Consider the following 7143-nt stretch of genomic DNA (forward strand, 5'->3'; position numbering starts at 1 on the left):
TGGCAAAAGTGAATTGACATTTTCAGTATTGCATGCGAGATGTGGTCATGTGACTGCCTTAACTAGAGATGAGCGAAGAAATGAAAAATTCGATTCGGCTGATTCGGCGAATTCCAGTGTGAAATTCGATTCGATGCGAATTTCTCCGCTACGAAGATGACTTATTTAAAGGGTTTCTAGGCTTCAGAGAGCCTTTAAATTAGTGCAGAACACTGTACCTTTAATTTAAATGCCCTTGGAGATGAGGAAGGAGAAGGAGAAGGAGAAGGATGAGAAGAAGGAGAAGGATGAGAAGAAGGAGAAGGAGAAGGATGAGAAGAAGGAGAAGGAGAAGGGTGAGAAGGAGAAGGATGAGAAGAAGGAGAAGGATGAGAAGAAGGAGAAGGAGAAGGATGAGAAGAAGGAGAAGGAGAAGGATGAGAAGAAGAAGGAGAAGGATGAGAAGAAGGAGAAGGAGAAGGATGAGAAGAAGGAGAAGGATGAGAAGAAGGAGAAGGATGAGAAGAAGGAGAAGGATGAGAAGGAGAAGGATGAGAAGGAGAAGGATGAGAAGAAGAAGTCTGAGAATAAGGAGAAGGATGAGAAGAAGGAGAAGGAGAAGGATGAGAAGAAGGAGAAGGAGAAGGATGAGAAGAAAGAGAAGGATGAGAAGGAGAAGGATGAGAAGAAGAAGGATGAGAAGAAGGAAAAGGATGAGAAGGAGAAGGATGAGAAGAAGGAGAAGGATGAGAAGAAGGAGAATGATGATAAGAAGGACAAGGAAGAGAAGAAGGAGAAGGAGGATGAGAAGAAGGAGAAGGAGAAGGATGAGAAGAAGGAGAAGGATGAGAAGAAGGAGAAGGATGAGAAGGAGAAGGATGAGAAGAAGGAGAAGGAGAAGGATGAGAAGAAGGAGAAGGATGAGAAGAAGAAGGATGAGAAGAAGGATGAGAAGAAGGAGGAGAAGGATGAGAAGAAGAAGGATGAGAAGAAGGAGAAGGATGAGAAGAAGGAGAAGGAAGAGAAGAAGGAGAAGGAGAAGGATGAGAAGGAGAAGGATGAGAAGAAGGATGAGAAGAAGGAGAAGGAGAAGGATGAGAAGAAGGAGAAGGATGAGAAGAAGAAGGATGAGAAGAAGGATGAGAAGGATGAGAAGAAGGAGAAGGATGAGAAGAAGGAGAATGATGAGAAGGAGAAGGAGAAGGATGAGAAGAAGGAGAAGGATGAGAAGAAGGAGAAGGATGAGAAGAAGGAGAAGGAGAAGGATGAGAAGAAGGAGAAGGAGAAGGATGAGAAGAAGGAGAAGGAGAAGGATGAGAAGAAGGAGAAGGATGAGGAGAAGGAGAAGGATGAGAAGGAGAAGGATGAGAAGGAGAAGGATGAGAATAAGGAGAAGGATGAGAATAAGGAGAAGGATGAGAATAAGGAGAAGGATGAGAATAAGGAGAAGGATGAGAAGAAGGAGAAGGATGAGAAGAAGAAGGATGAGAAGAAGGAGAAGGATGAGAAGAAGGAGAAGGATGAGAAGAAGGATGAGAAGAAAGAGAAGGATGAGAAGGAGAAGGATGAGAAGGAGAAGGATGAGAAGAAGAAGGATGAGAAGAAGAAGGATGAGAAGAAGAAGGATGAGAAGAAGGATGAGAAGAAGAAGAATGATGAGAAGAAGGAGAATGATGAGAAGAAGGAGAATGAGAAGAAGAAGGATGAGAAGAAGAAGAATGATGAGAAGAAGGAGAATGATGAGAAGAAGGAGAAGGATGATAAGAAGGAGAAGGAAGAGAAGAAGGAGAAGGAGAAGGATGAGAAGAAGGAGAAGGATGAGAAGAAGGAGAAGGATGAGAAGAAGGAGAAGGATGAGAAGAAGGAGAAGGATGAGAAGAAGGAGAAGGATGAGAAGAAGGAGAAGGATGAGAAGAAGGAGAAGGAGAAGGATGAGAAGAAAAAGGATGAGGAGAAGGAGAAGGATGAGAAGAAGGAGAAGGAGAAGGATGAGAAGAAGGAGAAGGATGAGAAGAAGGAGAAGGAGAAGGATGAGAAGAAGGAGAAGGAGAAGGATGAGAAGAAGGAGAAGGAGAAGGATGAGAAGAAGAAGGAGAAGGATGAGAAGGAGAAGGATGAGAAGGAGAAGGATGAGAAGAAGAAGGCTGAGAATAAGGAGAAGGATGAGAAGAAGGAGAAGGAGAAGGATGAGAAGAAGGAGAAGGATGAGAAGAAGGAGAAGGAGAAGGATGAGAAGAAAGAGAAGGATGAGAAGGAGAAGGATGAGAAGAAGGATGAGAAGAAGGATGAGAAGAAGGAAAAGGATGAGAAGAAGAAGGATGAGAAGAAGGAGAAGGATGAGAAGAAGGAGAATGATGAGAAGAAGGAGAAGGATGATAAGAAGGAGAAGGAAGAGAAGAAGGAGAAGGAGAAGGATGAGAAGGATGAGAAGAAGGAGAAGGATGAGAAGGAGAAGGATGAGAAGAAGGAGAAGGATGAGAAGAAGGAGAAGGATGAGAAGAAGGAGAAGGATGAGAAGAAGGAGAAGGAGAAGGATGAGAAGAAGGAGAAGGATGAGAAGAAGAAGGATGAGAAGGAGGAGAAGGATGAGAAGAAGAAGGATGAGAAGAAGGAGAAGGATGAGAAGAAGGAGAAGGAAGAGAAGAAGGAGAAGGAGAAGGATGAGAAGGAGAAGGATGAGAAGAAGGAGAAGGATGAGAAGAAGGAGAAGGATGAGAAGGAGAAGGAGAAGGATGAGAAGAAGAAGGATGAGAAGAAGGAGAATGATGAGAAGGATGAGAAGAAGGAGAAGGATGAGAAGGATGAGAAGAAGGAGAAGGATGAGAAGAAGGAGAAGGATGAGAAGAAGGAGAAGGATGAGAAGAAGGAGAAGGATGAGAAGAAGGAGAAGGATGAGAAGGAGAAGGATGAGAAGAAGGAGAAGGAGAAGGATGAGAAGAAAAAGGATGAGGAGAAGGAGAAGGATGAGAAGAAGGAGAAGGATGAGAAGGAGAAGGAGAAGGATGAGAAGAAGGAGAAGGAGAAGGATGAGAAGAAGGAGAAGGATGAGAAGAAGGAGAAGGATGAGAAGGAGAAGGATGAGAAGAAGGAGAAGGAGAAGGATGAGAAGAAGGAGAAGGAGAAGGATGAGAAGGAGAAGGATGAGAAGAAGGATGAGCAGAAGGAGAAGGATGAGCAGAAGGAGAAGGATGAGAAGGAGAAGGATGAGAAGAAGGAGAAGGATGAGAAGAAGGATGAGAAGAAGGATGAGAAGAAGGAGAAGGATGAGAAGAAGGACAGTTCTGTGACAGTTTCTGTCTATTTCTGACAGTTCTGGGACATTCACTCCATACAGCGGTTTCAACCGCTGTATGGAGGGAATGTCATAGAACTGTCAGAAATAGACTATTAATGACAGTTCTGGGACTGTCCTTCCATGCAGCGGTTGAAACATTGTATGTATTTGTTTCCATAAATGGATCCATTTATGGAAACAAATACATACAATGTTTCAACCGCTGCATGGAAGGACAGTCCCAGAACTGTCATTAATAGTCTATTTCTGACAGTTCCATGACATTCCCTCCATACAGCGGTTAAGACAGCTGTATGCAGTGAATGTCCCAGAACTGTCATAAATAGTCTATTTCTGATAGATCTGGGACATTCACTCCATACAGCTGTTTTAACCGCTGTATGGAGGGAATGTCATGGAACTGTCAGAAATAGACTATTAATGACAGTTCTGGGACTGTCCTTCCATGCAGCGGTTGAAACATTGTATGTATTTGTTTCCATAAATGGATCCATTTATGGAAACAAATACATACAATGTTTCAACCGCTGCATGGAAGGACAGTCCCAGAACTGTCATTAATAGTCTATTTCTGACAGTTCCATGACATTCCCTCCATACAGCGGTTAAAACAGCTGTATGCAGTGAATGTCCCAGAACTGTCATAAATAGTCTATTTCTGATAGATCTGGGACATTCACTCCATACAGCTGTTTTAACCGCTGTATGGAGGGAATGTCATGGAACTGTCAGAAATAGACTATTAATGACAGTTCTGGGACTGTCCTTCCATGCAGCGGTTGAAACATTGTATGTATTTGTTTCAACCGCTGCATTGCAATGTTTCAACCGCTGCATTGAAGGACAGTCCCAGAACTGTCATTAATAGTCTATTTCTGACAGTTCCATGACATTCCCTCCATACAGCGGTTAAAACAGCTGTATGCAGTGAATGTCCCAGAACTGTCATAAATAGTCTATTTCTGATAGATCTGGGACATTCACTCCATACAGCTGTTTTAACCGCTGTATGGAGGGAATGTCATGGAACTGTCAGAAATAGACTATTAATGACAGTTGTGGGACTGTCCTTCCATACAGCGGTTGAAACATTGTATGTATTTGTTTCCATAAATGGATCCATAAATGGATCCATTTATGGAAACAAATACATACAATGTTTCAACCGCTGCATTGAAGGACAGTCCCAGAACTGTCATTAATAGTCTATTTCTGACAGTTCCATGACATTCCCTCCATACAGCGGTTAAAACAGCTGTATGCAGTGAATGTCCCAGAACTGTCATAAATAGTCTATTTCTGATAGATCTGGGACATTCACTCCATACAGCTGTTTTAACCGCTGTATGGAGGGAATGTCATGGAACTGTCAGAAATAGACTATTAATGACAGTTCTGGGACTGTCCTTCCAAATACATACAATGTTTCAACCGCTGCATTGAAGGACAGTCCCAGAACTGTCATTAATAGTCTATTTCTGACAGTTCCATGACATTCCCTCCATACAGCGGTTAAAACAGCTGTATGCAGTGAATGTCCCAGAACTGTCATAAATAGTCTATTTCTGATAGATCTGGGACATTCACTCCATACAGCTGTTTTAACCGCTGTATGGAGGGAATGTCATGGAACTGTCAGAAATAGACTATTAATGACAGTTGTGGGACTGTCCTTCCATACAGCGGTTGAAACATTGTATGTATTTGTTTCCATAAATGGATCCATTTATGGAAACAAATACATACAATGTTTCAACCGCTGCATGGAAGGACAGTCCCAGAACTGTCATTAATAGTCTATTTCTGACAGTTCCATGACATTCCCTCCATACAGCGGTTAAAACAGCTGTATGCAGTGAATGTCCCAGAACTGTCATAAATAGTCTATTTCTGATAGATCTGGGACATTCACTCCATACAGCTGTTTTAACCGCTGTATGGAGGGAATGTCATGGAACTGTCAGAAATAGACTATTAATGACAGTTCTGGGACTGTCCTTCCATGCAGCGGTTGAAACATTGTATGTATTTGTTTCCATAAATGGATCCATTTATGGAAACAAATACATACAATGTTTCAACCGCTGCATTGAAGGACAGTCCCAGAACTGTCATTAATAGTCTATTTCTGACAGTTCCATGACATTCCCTCCATACAGCGGTTAAAACAGCTGTATGCAGTGAATGTCCCAGAACTGTCATAAATAGTCTATTTCTGATAGATCTGGGACATTCACTCCATACAGCTGTTTTAACCGCTGTATGGAGGGAATGTCATGGAACTGTCAGAAATAGACTATTAATGACAGTTGTGGGACTGTCCTTCCATACAGCGGTTGAAACATTGTATGTATTTGTTTCCATAAATGGATCCATTTATGGAAACAAATACATACAATGTTTCAACCGCTGCATGGAAGGACAGTCCCAGAACTGTCATTAATAGTCTATTTCTGACAGTTCCATGACATTCCCTCCATACAGCGGTTAAAACAGCTGTATGCAGTGAATGTCCCAGAACTGTCATAAATAGTCTATTTCTGATAGATCTGGGACATTCACTCCATACAGCTGTTTTAACCGCTGTATGGAGGGAATGTCATGGAACTGTCAGAAATAGACTATTAATGACAGTTCTGGGACTGTCCTTCCATGCAGCGGTTGAAACATTGTATGTATTTGTTTCCATAAATGGATCCATTTATGGAAACAAATACATACAATGTTTCAACCGCTGCATTGAAGGACAGTCCCAGAACTGTCATTAATAGTCTATTTCTGACAGTTCCATGACATTCCCTCCATACAGCGGTTAAAACAGCTGTATGCAGTGAATGTCCCAGAACTGTCATAAATAGTCTATTTCTGACAGTTCTGGGACATTCACTCCATACAGCGGTTTCCGGCAAAAAGTGTATGTGCAGAGTTCCTCTATTCTGCAGATACACTTAGAGGAGCTCTGCAGATACACTTAGAGGAGCTCTGCACATACACTTTTTTCCGGTTTGGAATTATTCTTATTTTCATCCTACTTCTTCTTCTTCTTCTTCATCCTCATCCTCATCCTCTTCTTCTTCTGAGGATGAGGATGAAGAAGAAGAAGAAGAAGAAGAAGAAGAAGTAGGATGAAAATAAGATTAATTCCAAGCCGGCAAAAAGTGTATGTGCAGAGCTCCTCTAAGTGTATCTGCAGAATAGAGGAACTCTGCACATACACTTTTTGCCGGCTTGGAATTATTCTTCTTTTCATCCTACTTCTTCTTCTTCTTCTTCTTCATCCTCATCCTCAGAAGAAGAGGATGAGGATGAGGATGAGGATGAGGAAGAAGAAGAAGAATGAAAAGAAGAATAATTCCAAGCCGGCAAAAAGTGTATGTGCAGAGTTCCTCTATTTCTGACAGTTCTCTCACAGCTTCTTCACATGTACAGCGGTTGAAATATCTGTATCCTAAATGGAAACTAATAGATACAAATTGTATCTATTAGTTTCCATTTAGGATACAGATGTTTCAACCGCTGTACATGTGAAGAAGCTGTGAGAGAACTGTCAGAAATAGAGGAACTCTGCACATACACTTTTTGCCGGCTTGGAATTATTCTTCTTTTCATCCTACTTCTTCTTCTTCTTCTTCTTCTTCTTCATCCTCATCCTCATCCTCTTCTTCTGAGGATGAAGAAGAAGAAGAAGTAGGATGAAAAGAAGAATAATTCCAAGCCGGCAAAAAGTGTATGTGCAGAGTTCCTCTATTTCTGACAGTTCTCTCACAACTTCTTCACATGTACAGTGGTTGAAACATCTGTATCCTAAATGTAAACTAATAGATACAATGTTTCAACCGCTAAACATGTGTTCCTTCTGTCAGAGAACT

Source organism: Staurois parvus, unplaced genomic scaffold, assembly GCF_062004578.1.
Source record: "Staurois parvus isolate SC_StPar_1 unplaced genomic scaffold, SC_StPar_1.0 ptg002729l, whole genome shotgun sequence".
Classification (NCBI taxonomy): domain Eukaryota; kingdom Metazoa; phylum Chordata; class Amphibia; order Anura; family Ranidae; genus Staurois; species Staurois parvus.